At 49.0% G+C, this 17,086-nt stretch overlaps 1 pseudogene; it reads right to left on the bottom strand.

Moving 5' to 3' along the window:
* Positions 1-14,601: 14,601 nt before the first annotated feature.
* Positions 14,602-15,902, bottom strand: LOC116900007 (annotated as a pseudogene).
* Positions 15,903-17,086: the final 1,184 nt, after the last annotated feature.

The raw sequence follows: 17,086 nt of genomic DNA, 5'->3' as shown, positions 1-17,086 counted from the left end.
TATGTGGAGGACTCCTACAGCAACCCTAACATTTACAAAGTGCCTGGCCCTACCATCAAGAATCAGAGGCCTGGCTACCCATGGTTTCCCGGAAACACAACGGCCTCGGAAGTCCACGCCAGGCCTTCCTCACCAGGCCTCAAATCCAGCATACACCTGATTCCACGGCAATCAACTCCAGCACAGGGCGGCTAGCCTGCTTCCTAACTCAGGAATAGAAAGATGCTCTTATCAGGGACTGCTATAGCAGGAAGCAGGTGGAGGAGGTATTTTGGGGTTTGGAAGGGGCCCCCCAGAGCCTGTGAAATCACACCAAGTAGGCAGCCACCTACTCTGCCTAAATATAATGTTGGTCTCAGGCTGCAGAGCAAGCTGCCTCCCAGCCAACCACCCCCCGCCTGGCAGCATGGGGTTCTGCATGAGCCTCTGTAGGGTCTCTTGACCCCCCACTGCTGCCCGGTTGAGATCTGGCTCCTCTGAGGCCTCCAGTGACGTTGCCTGACTCAAAACAGGCATGGGCTGAAGAGCCATGGCGTGTCCATGAGCAGTGAATGTGACAGACGCCATCTTTGATGGTGCCTTGGTATCCAGGGCGGAGCCTCTGGGGGTCCTTTGCATAGCCCCCCCCTTTTGTCCAGCCTCATTGGATCCTCCTCGTAGTTCATGACCTCGAGGATGGTGAAGTGGCCTCTTCCTGAGTTCTATCGGCAAGAAAAAGAAGTATGAAGTGATGAGAGTCACCCAGGCAGGGCGTCTCTTCCTGGCTGGCCTCTGTTCCTTGGTACACAGAGGCTGAGGGTAAGGCCCTTCCCAGATTGAGGGTCAAGAAAGAGTGAGCTTCATAGAATCCTGGCATGGTGTCCCACACTCCATCTCATCTTGAAACCTGGAGACTTGGAACAAATGAGTCTGCTTTAGTGCCCTGTACAGGTTCCCAGTCTCAGGGGTGACCCCTGCTGGAGAAGCATAGGTACTCTGACAATTAGAGTCCAGCCTGCCCTGATGTGGGAGAGCTAAAAGGGAAGGCGCTGTCCTGCCCTGTCCCCTGTCCCCTGTCCTCTGTCCCCTGCCCCTGTCCCCTGTTCCCTATGCCCACTCTGGCAGGTGAGGGATCCCCACATGAAGAAAGAAGCAGATCCAGCCAGCCAGAGAGGATGTGTCTGCCTCAGACAAACCTCTGGTGAGTTAGGAAAACACTATCAGCTAGAACACGTATGGTACCACAGTCACTTAGGGCAGGTGCCAGCACCTCCAGTAGATTCCTCATCCTGAGATCTGAGTGTGCCCGGGCTCTGAATTAGGACAGACTCAAGATGCAAATTCAAGTGAAAATTTTTCATCTGGGCTGACAGAGCATTTTCCAAGAGCCAAAGACCACCTAACAAAATAATAATAATAAGAAGAATGATGATAATAGAAAATCTAGCATCTATTATCTAAGTCTGGCCTCCACATGAACACACATCTGAATGTGCATGCCTGTGTGGACACACAGACATGCACACACGCACACACACTCTCACACACATGTGCAGGCACACACACACCACACACACACACACACACACACGTGCGTAGGCATAACAACTTGCAGGTGCATGTAAGGAGAAGGGCATGAAGCCCATAAGATGTGAGCCTGAAGTCTAGCCTAGGTTCTGGGCCACTCACACATCGTCTGCAGTGGCTTCCTATCGCCTAGCTCGGCCACACCTTGCCTTAGAGCAGCGGTTCTCAACCTTCCTAATGCTGCGACCCTTTGTTACAGTGTCTCATGTTGTGGTGACCCCAACCACAAGATTATTTTTGTTGCGACTTCACAACTGTAATTTGGCTGCTGTTACGACTGGTAATATAAATTGTCTGACATGATGGATATCTGATATGTGACCCCCCCGAAAGGATCATTTGTCCCCTCCCCGAAAGACATCGCGACCCACAGGTTGAGAACTGCTGGCTTAGAGGCTCATGCACCAGACCAGCCCGTATTGGACCTCCTTTCACCAACCTCTACTTTATTGATCCTCCAAGGCCATCTTGTCTCCAGCTTGTCTCCATCAAGCGAGGCTGAGCCGGTCTTCTCCTCAGCCAGTGTGACAGTCCCCGGGGCACCAGACTCCAGTCTGACCTGCTACTCACAGCTGTCCACAATGCAGTCTTCACCCCTTCCAGATGGTCTGCCTTCTGATACCTGTCAATCATCTATCCCTCACTCATCCAGCTTCATCGCCAGCACCACTACCTCAGGTTTCCACAGGAGGTGCTGTGCCTTGTCTCTCCTACTGGACATGTGTGCTTGCCCCCACCCCAGGCCTTGATGTCACCCCTCGTCCTGTCTGGGGGTCCTCCTCCATCTTAGGTGTCAGAAGCCAGTTGACATGCCCACCAGACCCCAGTGGAAGGCCCAGCATGACCACTTGTTTTGAAGACTCCCCACTGAGTTTCTATTTCTTCCTGGGAGTTAGATAGTTCCTGGACTGATGACCCTGGGGCTCTATGGAGACTCGGAGCACATCTAAAGAACTGGTTAACAGGTAAGCCTCAATCAGGAGGTAGATGTGGGTGGGGGAACCAGAAGGCTCTAGGAGGCTCTTACAAATGGTGGGGGTCTAGAGGGGCATCTGGAGAAGCCCAGGCTCCCAAGGCAGGTGGGCACAAGTGTCAGCAATGATACTGCAGTACCTAGCCGGGGAAGTGGGATATGTCTGAAAGTCATGGCATCACACTGAGGATCCTTGAGGTTCCTGTCCTTTTAACCATCCCATAACTGATGCATAATTCACCTGAGCTCCCCTAGCAATGGGGCGGCCAGTGAACCTTGTAGTTAGCTTACTCAAGCTGAGCCTCTTCACTGAGCATCATGGCCAATTTTAACACGTGAGCCAATGAGTGAGCAGCCCGGAACGGCATCCTTGTGCCCGCAGTCCTTATTTGGAGCCCCCACTGCCCTTTCTACCTCCATGGAACCTTGCTGGGAAACCCTGGGAGCCTGAGATTCGTGGCTTCCATCCGAGGGGTCAGGGACAGGGTCACAGCCTCCTGAGACACTTCATCCACTTCCTTTCATTCATTCAAACCTGGAAGCTTGCATCACTAGGCTCTAAGCTTGACACCAAAACCTACCATGTGTGTGTCCAGCCCTCAGAGAAGGTGTCCTCCTTATGCCTCTATGTAGGTCTGCTTGTGGCCACCCCTGCCTCTCACCAGGGCTTCTAGCTCTCCGGCGTATCTCTGGCTTCATACCCAGGGGTTCTCCCGTCTCACGCCCAATCAGGCATTCCCACGACCTCTCGCTCTGACACACTATGCTATCCTGGCATGCTCTCCATCCAGACTCTGCCTGGGAAGCATCTGGCGCTCAGGGACAGTCCCTGTATATAGGTGGCCCTAACTCCATTCCAGGAATCATGATTCACCCCACAACAGGCTGCGCGTGACTTCATTTCTTTTTTTTTTCCTTCCGTTGGTGTTGAGGAGACTGTAATAGTTGGCCGTGGTGTCTCAAAATTTCTAGTGGGCTGGAGTGTGTATGAGTGTGTGAGCGTGTACGTGTGTATGCTATTCTGATTTCAGGAAAAGATTTTAGCTTTCGGAAAACGTCCCCCAGGCTAGAGGCGTTGGGCCCTGATTTTGGTGTGAGCACAGCTTTGCTTGTGTCTTTGGTGTTTATGGTAAGGAATTGGCTTGGCTCTGCTGTCTCTGGGCCTGGAGTGGCAGGTGACAGATGGTCTGCCTCTAGCTTTGGTTTGGGTATACACCCCGCCCAACAGACCAGGTGCCTGCTGCCTGAGTCCCCGCCCCCAGGACTGCCCACCGGTCCTGTTGCCCCTGAGCCTGGCCCCTGCTGGAGTAAAAAGTGTCTCTGGAGCCTGAGAGTCTGAACTCATTCACTGCCTGGGCCCCCGGGCCAGCCTGGCATTTGGGCGACAGCAGTCCTAGGCTGGGTAAACTTCTTGCTGTATCTGAGACTCGGTTTCCTGATCCAAGTGACAGGGTGGGCATAGCCAGGGCAGCTGGGAGAATAGTGTTGTTAATATTCTAGATTCCAGGTACTTTAGTCACTGCTCTGTTGCTGTGAAGGGGCACCACAACCAAGGCAACTCCTATAAAGGAAGGTGTTTGCTTGGGAGTTAGCGTACAGTCGTAGAGGTTTATGTAGTCCATTATCATCCTGGCGGGGAGCACGGCAGCATGCAGACAGGCACCAGAGCAGAAGCTGAGCGCTCCATCCTGATCTGTAGGCAGAGAGAGAGAGAGAGAGAGAGAGAGAGAGAGAGAGAGAGAGAGAGGGGGAGGGAGGAGAGAGAGAGAGACCTGGTGTGAACTTTTGGAACCCCCCCCCCAGTCCACCCTCACTGATACACCTCCTCCCACAAGGCCACACCTACTTCAGTAGGGCCACACTTCTTGATCCTTCTATTCCTTCTCAAAGTGTAACTTCCTGGTGACTACGCACTCAGACGGGAGCCACACCAGTCTATGCTAACCTTGACTAAACAGAATTCTAAGTTCATTCTGACGGAGGCTGAGACAGTAGCGGTAGTGGCCACCTGGAGCTGGCCTTTCTAGCTCCTTTCTTCTTGGGCTCCGCCTGTTTGTCTGCACAGGCAGATGCAGTGGTGACATGCGTCTGCTCAGGGCAGCCCCACAATCCATGCCCAGGGCACACGGGCTCTATGGATGCTGGGGATCTGGCTGGAACCTTCACGCAGTGTTGCTTCCTGGGAACACACAGCAGGCCCTTCAGCAAGCAGCACAGTGTGCTTCTCAGAAGAGAAAACTGAGGCTCACAGAACAGGAGTCCCATGTTACCCTACCAGTAGGCTTTTAAGAAGCTTGGGGAAAGAGTCTGATGGCCAGTGAGAGACACAGAGGAGGGACCACAGGCCATTGTTGAGGCGGAAGGCTTAGTCCGAAGTCCCAGGTCTTCTGAGTTCCCCAGAAAGGCCTCTGAGGTTAGAGCCCAGGACCATGACAGCATTGGAACCTCTCACCAGCCCCCGTGTTTAGTTTGCCTTGCATTGATGCACCTCCTAAAGGCAGTGGTGACCCTAGTGCCATGGAGGACCAAGGATGACAGCTGACCCAGATGAACGGACCCGGCGGGGCAGAGTGTGTTCCTGACAACTGAGCAGTGAAGAAAGGACCCTTGGGGCAGCTGGAGCGAGCGGGAGAGGGAGAGGAGAGGGAGAGGGAGAGAGAGAGCAGCTCCCACCACCATCCATAAACCTCTAGCTGGTGGAGCATAAACAGATCCGGCCTTGCTTTGTTCTGCCTTCTTTCCTGCCCTGGAGCCCATGGCTGGGAACGGAATCAAGCCAGCTGCTCAGCGTCCTTCTGATCTGGCTGTTTGGGAATTGGGCCTCAGGCCTGGTCTCACGTTAGCACTTCAGACATATTAGTGATCTGTTTCCTATGCCAGGGTTTGATTTCCCCTACAAGGCCTCTTTGGGTACAGAGGCCAGCTAATGAGAGCTGCCAAGGGTCCAGGCCCAGAACCACTATGGGAAGAGCCAAGGAGGCCAACTCACTGTAAGAGCATGCGAGGGCACAGTTTTACCACTCCCCATGCCCCACCTTGTCCGATAAGCTGTCAACATTCACTCGTCCCCTCGATGCCATGGCTCCAGCAAGAGCTGACTGTTGGAGACTGGTTTTAATGCTTTGATTTAATCGTGAATCTGCATGTTTAAATGCTGAAAGTCCTTGTCCCCAGTTGGTTTTTGATTAATCAATAAAGATGCCAGCAGCCAATGACTGGGAAAAGTGAGATGGGGTGGGACCTTTAAATTTAAGTGGTCTAGGAACTGAGAAAAAGGAGATGGAAAATCGCCGTGACTGGGGATGGGGCGGATGGGACATAGGAGCTGCAAGAAAGAAAGCCAACCAGCCATGTGAGAAGTCAGGTGGGCAGCAGTGGCCATTTCCCTGATTGGGCCTGGGGTAGCAGGGGAAAGGGTAGGTGTGCCCAGCTAGCCGAAACATTTTAAAATTAACTGGTGTGTGTGTGTGTGTGTGTGTGTGTGTGTGTGTGTGTGTGTGTGTGTGTGTGTGTGTAGTGGCGGTGTAGTTAAACTCACCACTACAACTGATTGATAACATTCCCACTTTGCAGAGAAAGAGACAGGCAGAGAGTGGTCACCTTTTCCGGGGCTCAGGGCTATGAGCACGTTGTTCACTGGTCCATTTCCCTCTACTCTGTGATATTCTCAACAAAGGCGATTTCTCATGAACACATTGGCACCATTCTTCTACCTCAAGGCTTTTGGCCACTGTCCTTGTTAATACTAATTAGTGTACATGTCCTACTGATCAGTGTACCACACACTGCCTCAGCCTCTTGCAGGTACGCCTGAACACGGGGTGCTGGGGGAGCCATCCCAAAGACTGGAAGGTTTGCCTTTCAAAAAGAGCAGTGGCTCAGAGGCGCCAAGAAGACCCAGGACACAGTAGGGCCATTGTTCAGGCTGTGGGGACATTAGAGAAGATGAATCCAGCTGCCACCTCCCCCTTCCACCATTACTGTCCCTAGAAAGATCAGCCCTGGTTTGTCATGTGGTCTCAGGATGACCACCTCACATCCATGTTCTCTTCCTGAAAGCCCCATGACCACCCTGACAGGGGCTATGTCAGGGGATTTTGTGTGACACGGATGGGACTTAGGGCAGTTCTCAGGCAGGGTCTTCCTACAGGCCTTAGACTGTGGTGAATGAAGCCCCTGCAACATGCAGTTAGCAGCAAAGTCAGTGAGTCAGATTTGGTCAGAAGCGATTTGGCACGGAGAAGACTCGGATTGAGCTGGTCTCACTCCCAAAACGAGGACCAACCAAGGCAGGTAAGGTCAAGCAGACAGGAAACTCCTGAGCCAAACACAGGGTCAGACGATTTCTTGCTGGAATAGTCCAGGGGCCACACACTCAGAAGTAAAGAAACCAGGAGCCCCCATCTCTCAGGTGTGGCCAGACATGTTGGATGGCAGAGAAGAGTGCCATTCTTCAATGCTAACCCAGCAGGTTCTTGATAAAAATAGGCTTCGGTGGATCAGAACCAGAGGCCAGATCTTGTGAAAAACAGTTCCACTGAGTCAAAACCAGGAGGCTGCCCATCCTAGCCCAGGAGTACAGGGTAGAATTGGGTTTTCTTGTTTACCAACAGAGCAGAGGACTCCACCTTGTCCAAGAGGTCCAAGGGTAAGGGCTCTGAGTTAGCACCAAGTCAGGACTTTGTGAATGCTCCGTAGAAGCACACATGTCACTGAGAGATGTCTTGTACATTACTGATTTCAAACAAGCCAGCCAATCAAGACCCCTTCTGCACAGTGAACTGTGGAAGCCCCAGGGTCAGGGAACCCAGGTCCACTGGGCAGGGCATCAGCAAGGCCTCCCTGGTGAAGAAGGAGGCAGCATGAGCTTTTCCCTAAGAAAGGGCAATGCACTGGGACTGGACCCTTCCTGACCTTTAGCCACCACCGACCTAGTGGCTAGAATGGGGCTCTGCAGAGAACACCTACCTCTCAGTCACCTTGACAACGCAAACCAAAGGTGCCTCAAAGCACTGGGCTCTGCTGCAGCCAGTGAAAGGGCCTCTCTTGATGAAAAGGCTCGTCTCCATGGGGCTCTTGTGCTGGACAGACACAGCAATGAAGGACTCAGTATGCATCCCACGGGGAAAGAAAGCCACATTATCTAGTTAAACCTTCAAACAGAGAAGTGGCCATTGGAAAAAAAATAGTGCTGTCCACCAAAGATCTTTACCCTGAACCCAGGCTGCCCGTGTCTGTAGTGTATACAGTTGCTTCTGTGCGAAGACACCCAGTGGTACATCCTTGGGCTGTGTTAAGAGCAGCACTGGAGCCCAGATCAGCTTACGTGTTCAAATGAGGTCTTCTACCAACTGTTCAGGAACTTCTACTCACACTGACCACATGCATGCAGGTGACACACTTAAGCATGGTAAACATAGGCATGCACACAGTCATCACATTCATACATACAGTCAGCACGTATACAGCTGTCATGCATGAGTTCATAACACGTGTGCTCCAGTACAAGAAATAGACTCTAAAGGTGTATACGATATCCTCACATGCTGCCTTAGCTTCCTCTTCTGTGGCTGTGTTAACATACTATGACTAAAGCAACTGAGGGAAGAGAAGGTTATGCTGGCTTGCAGTTCCAGGGTACTCTCCATCATGACTGGGAAGTCAAGGCAGCAGGAGTGTGAAGCCAATGGTCACCTGGAATCTACAACCAAGAAGCAGAGAGCAACGGATGAATGCTGCTGTTCAACTCCCTTTCCCCACTTACACAGTCCAAGATCCCAGCCAGGGAGTGGTGCCGCCCACAGTGGGCAGGTCTTCCCACATTAACATAATCAAAATAACTCCCCATAGGCATGCCCAAGGGTTCTTCTCCCAGGTGATTCAAGATTCTGTGGAGGTGAGAGTTAACAGTCACCATCAGAGACCTGGAGAGATAGCTCAGCAGCTAAAAGCACTTGTTCTTGCAGAGGACCTGGATTTAGTTCCCAGCAATTAGGTGGTGACTCACAACCATCTATAATTCCAGATCCAAGAGATGCAGCACTCTCTCCTGAGCTCCACAGGCACAAGGCACACATGGTGTGCAGGCATACATCCAAGCAAAATACCCAAACTCATAAAATAAATATATCTAAAAAAACATCATCACATATAATATCACACACATGGCATGTAATACTTTCCACATCCCTGTGTGCTTGGTATACATGAGCATGATGTGCACACACATACACATGTGTCCATGGTCTTTCACACCTATGTACACACTCAAGCATGTGAACATGATCTGATGTACTTGTATACACATCTATATACACACATGCACATGTACACACATGCACATGTGCTCACAGTATCCCACACCTGTGTACACACTCAGGCACATAAATGCATATTTTCTCATGTTCCCTGTATTAGTTAGGGTTCTCTAAAGGAGCAGAACTTATAGGATGATAGATAGATAGATAGATAGATAGATAGATAGATAGATAGAAACATATATATGTTCATATATATGTAATTTATTAGTGCAGCTTACAGGCTGTGGTCCAGCTAGTCCAACAAAGCCTGACTACAAAGATCCAAGAATCCAGTAGTTTTTCAGTCCACGAGCCTGGTTGTCTCAGATGGTCTTCGGTATATGCCAGAATCCTCAGGAAGTCAGCTCTTGTGCCAGTGAAGGAAAGGCAAAGAGAGAGCTTCCTTCTTCCATGTGCTCTATATAGGCTGCCAGCAGATGTTGTGGCCCAGATTAAAGGTGGATCTTCCCACCTCAAAAGATCCAGATTTGAAGTGGATCTTCCCACTTCAAATGACTTCATTAAGAAAAAAAAATCTCTCACAAGTGTGCCCAGCTGCCCAAGTTTTAGTTAATTCCAGAAGAAGTTGAGCTGACAACCAAGAATAGTCTCCACAGCCTCCCACATATGTTCAGACTCGTGCACACATGCACATGGGCTCCCACACTGCTGGGCACAGAAATAAAAGCTCTTCCGTCCCTGAAGCTGAAGCCAGAGTAGCTAGCTTAGGACTGGGGGAGGCCAAAAGCAAGTTCCAAAAGATCTCTGCCCCTAGAGATCCAGGAATCGTGGTCTGGGACCTGCGAAGACTTTAAACCCCACCTTCCTGCTGCTGGGCCAGTGTAGGGCACAGCCTGGCTCTGTCATGCAGGAATGACCATCTGGCCCCGGTGAAGCAAAGAGCCATTTGGGCAATATTTCATCAATCTGTGGCAAGCAGGCCAGTGAGGTCCTAATGAGGTCTGGCCAGGAGAGCCCCCCAGGCCCATGACCCTGTGATCAAAGGCGAGCACTTCGCAGGCTAGCGCTTTGCACTCAACCAGACCTGGCCTCCCAAGAGCAGCGGCAGCAGGACTACAGACAATCAGAAATCCACTCCATCCTCTTGCCATGCTCACCTACAAGGCTCCCAGAGGGCTCCCTTCCTAGTTATCCCTCCAGCCTCTGAATGTGACCAGAGGAGCTCAGCTTTGGTGGTAGACAGTAAAAAAGCCCCATCTCCCTGGACCTGACGCCACCCTACCTGGCAAAAGCTAGGCAATGCTACATTTTCAGGGCCTCTTGGCTTTAGGGGGCTCCATGCGCCTTCTAGGACAGAAGCAGAGCCAGTCTGCTGCTATAGTGAACTACAAAGAGTCTGGGAAGGGAATTCCGGGGTCCCCCTGGGGAAACTGGCTACAGGATCAGAGCTTCAGCTCTTTAGAAGATAATTGGTAGCCATGACAGCAGGAGTCTACTATGGCCCCTTAAGAGTCATCCTCTTTACTGACATCCCCAGAGAGTGATATCAAGACTCTCATCAGAGACACGAAGACCTGGCCTTCTCCCCCCTGGTGCCAGGCATTACCTGCTCTAAGCCTACTGCAAGGCTACAACCCTGGTAAAGGTCTTCTACCCACCATTCCCAACAACATATTAATAAATCCCGGTGCACAGTTCCCCCCTGCCTTGGACCATTTATGCTCCCAGATAAAAGGCACGCAGTCTTTAAATTTAATATGACTTAAGCAGCACAATAGCTGGGTAAGTGTCTAACCTCCATGTTGTTAGAATCCACCTCCCACCTATAACTCTGAGTTACTACTTACTAATTTCTATGTTCCGTCTTGGCTGCTCTTGACCCAGTTGAGCAGCGGTCTGGGCCACATTTTCTTGTCCTTCGTACGGTGTTCTCTCTTGCTTTTCTACCCCATGGTGGCTCTTGTCTCTCTTCTCCTCCTGCTTCCTCGTCCGTCCGTGGTCCCAAGCCAGGGAACCCTAAATCCCACCTCTTTTTCTCCTTCCCAACTATTGGCTGTTGGCATCTTTATTTACCAATCAGAATTAACTAGGAGCAGGTTCCCAGAAGCTCCATGAAGACCCTCTCACACAAACAATTTTTGGGGGACTCAAATTAACATTAGAATACAAACAGCTGCAGATGTCTTCGTGAGCGAGAAGAAACGTGGAAGCTATCTGCAGGCAAGCAGTAACACACAGCGCTGACACCAAGGCTCGCCTCTTTTTATTGGAGGCCACTGCTGCACCCAGTCACTTCTGTAGACCCCAGACCATAGCCTGCTGCCCTCGGCTGGCACATACGCTGGCTGGGGCCGTCAGCTGTGGGAAGAGCAACCAAAGCTTCAGGCTCTGGGTGTCGGCCTTTGGATTTTATCCCAAGATATTTTCTGAGTTTTCTCTGGGTCCCATAAAAGGTATCAGGGGCCACAGGACATGGCAACCATGATTAGTTAGTTGGTTTTGGTTGACCAAATATTCTCCCAGCAGCCTGACCATCTTCTTAGGGCATGCCCAGTCAGCCTCTGCTTAAGTACCCCATGTGCCCTGAGGTAACCTCATGACCAGCTGACCCCTGATGCTCAACTGAGCTCAACTTTAATGGCTGTAATTTGCTAACTCAGGATTGTTTCATAGGCCGTGGAACTGGGACCTAACCTGTGCCCAGGTCAGCTTAGAAGCATTGTATGGAAGTGGAGTGACAGATGCATTTAAATTGTGAATGGCAGGAAACAATTAATCTAACCTGAGTGTTTTCAATTTGATTACCCAGAAATAAGACTACTTCCTGTAAAGTATTTCCTCTGTTGTCTAGATTTTTATCAGTTATTTTTCTTGAGTAACAAGTGCCAGGGACACAGTTTTTGAAAGCTGACTAACGTGTTCTGCAGTATGACCCTGTTGAACTAGCTCTGTGGTAGAGGAGGTGAGTGGCCCCAAAATTCCAATTAAGTTAGTAATTTCTAACAGGAGGACAGCCACAAGTCTTTTTGGTCTGGAAAGAGCATTAGTAATGGGATCCAATGCATAAATGTCTGGGTCACCAAACCAAGGATGACTTAGACTTATAGGTAACAAAACATAAGAAAGTTGATTTACCAAAACAAAAATCCCTTCCTCCCAAGAGGAATCAATACAATTAGTAACCATCCAAGAGGAAAATTTGCAGTAATAAAAGGAACTAGACTTAGAGATTGTTAAGGCATTCTTTTTTGTTGGTTTGTTTTTTTTCCGTCGTTATAATGCGAGGAGCTGAAACACAAGCCTGTTTTCCTAATGTTTCAGGATGCTGGGTGCTAGGCCTTCTCGACTCTACAAAACCTGAAGAAGTCAATGTCAGCAGTTCCTGGTACTCTCCCTCTTAGTAAGACCTTGACGCAATAGCATCAACTCCAAAACTGTGGCTTCTGGGTTCTGATCAGAGGGTTAATATCTGCTGATGGCTCTTTGCAGTGGACCATCACTTCTTCCTATCATGGGATGGAGATGAGTTCCACCGTTGGCCCAGCAACTGAGACGGCCATAGGAGAAGAACAACCATAAGATCGCATCAGGCGACCAGGCACCCAAGCAGGGGAGTTGGCATCCTGTGAAGACTCACAAGCACACCCTCGACCCACAGTTCAAAGCACAGAGAGGCCTTTCCACTGCCCTGTTAACAGGTCTTCTGACCCCCAAAGGGCTGTGACCCATAATTGAGAAGCTACTCCAAGTTATCTGTCACGCTGCTCGGATTGTCGGATTGTCCTGTTACATCCTAAGATAGGAATTCTTCAGTCTCCTCTGTTTAGCTGCGGCCTTAATTTTTAGTCTTTTATTTGCCTATTTATTGAGATTATATGTTAATAAACACATTATAATAAAATATCTGATAAACTTTAAAATGTTCCATAGCCTGATAAGTTTAAATATTTTAAATACTGCTCTTAAAATAGCCAGTTTTTAATTTTCTGTAAAACTCCAAAACTTTCTTTAAAGAGGTTGAAAATCTCTCAATTCTGTGGTTTTGCAGCATCGAAACAGAGTACCTTTTTAAGTAAAGACATGAAGGGTAACCATAAATTTTAGAAGACGAAATCGAGTTTTAACAGCGTAAACAATTTCGCGTCTCTAAAATCAGCACCAGGTAGATTACCCTGAGGCTATGAAGCTGCTGCGCTCTTACACAGACGTGCAAGGAGGTGTGTGCTCCTACACAGACGTGCAAGGAGGTGTGTGCTCTTACACAGACATGCAAGGAGGTGTGTGCTCTTACACAGACGTGTAAGGAGGTGTGTGCTCCTAAGGAGGTGTGTGCTCTTACACAGACGTGCAAGGAGGTGTGTGCTCTTACACAGACGTGCAAGGAGGTGTGTGCTCTTACACAGACGTGCAAGGAGGTGTGTGCTCTCACACAGACGTGCAAGGAGGTGTGTGCTCTCACACAGACGTGCAAGGAGGTGTGTGCTCTCACACAGACGTGCAAGGAGGTGTGTGCTCTCACACAGACGTGCAAGGAGGTGTGTGCTCTCACACAGACGTGCAAGGAGGGGTGTGCTCTTACACAGACGTGCAAGGAGGGGTGTGCTCTTACACAGACGTGCAAGGAGGGGTGTGCTCTTACACAGACGTGCAAGGAGGGGTGTGCTCTTACACAGACGTGCAAGGAGGTGTGGCTTTGATAGCTTGCTAACAAGCATTGTTCTAAGTTATATCTTCTATAAACCTGGCTTTTAAGACAGGGCATGCATTTAAAGTATCTTTGGAGTCCTGTTTTCTTGATAGACTCATGCCACATGTTGTGCCAAGCAGCCCCAACCCTAAGTCGTGAGTTGCAAGACGTTTTATTTAACAGATGTCACAGATTTGTAATCACCCCAAAACTTCTTAGCAATAATCTATAACCAAGACATACAGAACATAGTAAACTCATTCATTTAAGACCAGTCAGAAACAGACATGTAACAGCGGTGCTGGGCTCCTCCCAAGGGTACGGAGCTCAAAGGGCAGTGCCAATTTGTCAGGTTTTATTGTCCAAATTCAGCTGCTTTTTTAAAAAATGTATTTATTTGTTTCATGTATGTGGGCACACTGTCACTGTCTTCAGACACACCAGAAGAGGGCATCAGATCCCATTACTGATGGTTGTGAGCCACCATGTGGTTGCTGGGAATTGAACTCAGGACATCAGGAAGAGCAGTCAGTGCTCTTAACCCCTGAGCCATCTCTCCAGCCCCTCAGCTGCTTTTTTTTAATAGGTAAGGCTGTGCCTTTCTTGACTTAGTGCACCGGCATGTACAGGTGTCATACAACGGAGCCGCCCCGAGCAGCATCTTTAAGGCAGCATTACAGGAATCCCTTACCGATCACACCATAGTTAGAAAAAACAGGGACACGACGACATTCACAAGCTACACAGGACAGAGCAGTGAGAATTTACACAATGTAAAATAACGCTGAGGGTTAGCAAGGTCGGCCGCATGCAGGGAGGGTGGGTGCCTGTGAGGAGCTAGGCTTCCATCCATGACAGAGGCAGCTCTGAGATTCTCAGACCATGGGTGAGTGAGTGAGTGAGTGAGTGAGTGAGTGAGTGAGTGAGAGAGTGAGCGAGAGAGTGAGTGAGTGAGAGAGTGAGTGAGTGAGAGAGTGAGTGAGTGAGTGAGTGAGTGAGAGAGTGAGTGAGTGAGTGAGAGAGTGAGTGAGTGAGTGAGTGAGTGAGCGAGTGACCAAGGATGGTCTGAGTGTCACAGTGGGCTGCATGCAGGTAGCAGGAAGCAGAGGCTTGCTTTAGTTGGAAGTGGCTGTATGTCTGTCACGAGCATGTCTCTCTCCTGTTGTTGTTGCCTTCAGAGCTGACATGTATGTACTGGCATGAAATGGAGAAACCCCAACAGCTGTCAGAAACGCCCTTACAAAGACAGTGGGTACGCACTGACAAGTAGGTGTGAGCCAAGTCCAAGGCGAGTGCATTTGGACTTCCAGCCCACCATTGGACAACTGCATCCTAAGGCCAGCATTGCACACCTGCTTGCTCTCCCTGAAGCAGGCATGGACCAGACAAAATCCAAACCAGGGGGGAAAAACACTTTGTTCTGTGGTCTCTTAAGAAACTGGACCAAGGTACCCCTGGACAAGGTTAGAACTGGCCTCTGAGCAGTGATGCATGTGGTAACATCTAGACAGCAGCGACTGAGCATCCCTGCACTGCTGAGGTGAAATGGCAGGGGTTCAGGACCAGGACCCACGCGGGTCCTTAGAGCTATGTCCTACACACCTGACCTGTTTTGGGCAAAGCCAGAGCCCTCTAGGGCCCTCTATGAGGCCACCTGGGCGAGGACTATTTTGAGGGAAATGGAAGCCTTTTTTAGAGAAGGCAGCATGTCCCAGGAAGAGGCTGCCCCTGACACTACTCTTCTATTTTAAGTCCCTACTAGGGAGAAAAATGTCAAAATAACTTGGTCTTTTTATTGGCAACTTAGGATGCAAAGTATTTTATTTTTAAACTAAAGTTTGAACACAGATAGCCTAGTTTAAATGAGTTTCCAAGCTGAATGCATTTGCATAGAGCTCAGTTTCTGGCTGAGAAATAGTTCCTAATACCCTATGTGGGTGCCTATGTACTGATCGGTGGGTGGTGAGCTGACCAGCTTCTGCTGGTAACATCCTTTTGCCTTGGTAAGGGCTTAGCAAACATTAGACATTGTTCTAGTCTGACACAGCCAGCACTGTCCCAAATGTCTCTTGGGAGGCCTAGACCATGTACTAGAAATAGTTTTCATCTCTCTCACTCTCGTGTACTTCAGAGATGGGCGTGGACACACTCGCCATGCTGTACCATTCACCAGGAGGAAGAAGGCTTGGTTAGCATTGAGCTGCAGGCGCCTTCTAATTATCTTGATGAGCTTGCTCATATTCACGTGATCAGGTACAAGGAACTTGGTCTTGTCTAGGACGGGCAATTGCTTCTCACCCTTGTATCGCTCTATAATCACTGGGATCTTGGTGGGGTGCTGCTCCCGGATGAGCCAGACATCTTCCACTCTTTGTTCAAAGTTCCGGTGCTGCTTGAAGGTCTTCTCGGAAGGCATGGCAGGCAGGGGTCCTGGGTCAGACGATCTGGCTCCTTCAGAAGACGACTACTTCAGCTGTTTTGGTGGGGTTTTTTTGTTTTGTTTTTTGTTTTTGTTTTTTGTTTTTTGTTTTTTGGTTTTTTTTTTTCTGGAAATCCTTGAAATGAGGTTTCAAGGAGTGAATGGCTAGCAGATGAAGTTTGGCCCATTCCTCCGAATTTGAAACATGACAATTAAGCAACTATCATCAGAGCCTCTTAACACATCAAATGGGAGTTTAAGTTCAACAGTAGTGGTTTTTAAAAATGGTTGAATCCAAATTATAGGTCCTAAGAGTTAAGTCATTTAACACTGTGAGCTTATCTGGCCTTAATTCTAAAGGCTGCTGGGGCACTGACTATTTCCTTAAAGCACAACCCAAATAATTAAATGGAGGTCATAGATTTATTTTTTTTTCTGAGCCCACCTTAAGCCCAGAAAGAGACAACTGAAAAAACAGTTCCTATAACACGTTTTGTAAGTAGGCTTTTGTGGAAAATGAGGATATAGTCCACATAATGAACCAAATAAGCCTGTGAGTGTTTATCTCTAACTTTTTTGTAAAGCCTTTTCTACAAAGTTTTGGCAAAGGGAAGGACTATTTTTCATACCTTGGGGGAAGACTTTTCATTGATAGTTACGATGTGGCTGTCTTAAGTTTGTAGAGGGAAGAATAAAGGCAAATGGTTTACACTATTGAGGACTCAGAGGAATAGTAAAGAAACAATCCTATAAGTCCATGACTATGGTACTATCCTCCCTAGGAACTGCAGAAGAGAGGACAACTCAGATTGAAGAGCTCCCACATCTTCCCTAGTCTCAATTTTTCTCAAGTCTTGTAGGAGCCTCCATTTCCCTGATTTTTTTAAATAACAAATATAGTTTTCCAGGGACTATTGGAAGGTTCAGCAGGTCCCATTAGCAAAATCTGTGGCTGCTTGTGTACCAATGGGGCCATTGTTCAAACCATACAGGAGTCTCAGATTCCAAGTAATGGGGTCAGCAGCCATTTTAAGAGTGGCCCCTAAGAAAAACTTCTTTCAAATCCTAACCCCCATCTATATTATAGGGGGTCATTCATCCACTAGTTAAACTTTCCATTCAAGCAGGCACATTCTAATAAAACAATAAGTCTCAACCCACAGAGTTTCAGGTCCATTCTC

Source organism: Rattus rattus, chromosome 5, assembly GCF_011064425.1.
Source record: "Rattus rattus isolate New Zealand chromosome 5, Rrattus_CSIRO_v1, whole genome shotgun sequence".
NCBI lineage: Eukaryota > Metazoa > Chordata > Mammalia > Rodentia > Muridae > Rattus > Rattus rattus.
The sequence above is the reverse complement of the archived record's forward strand: the minus strand, read 5'-3'. Positions and strand labels throughout refer to the sequence as shown.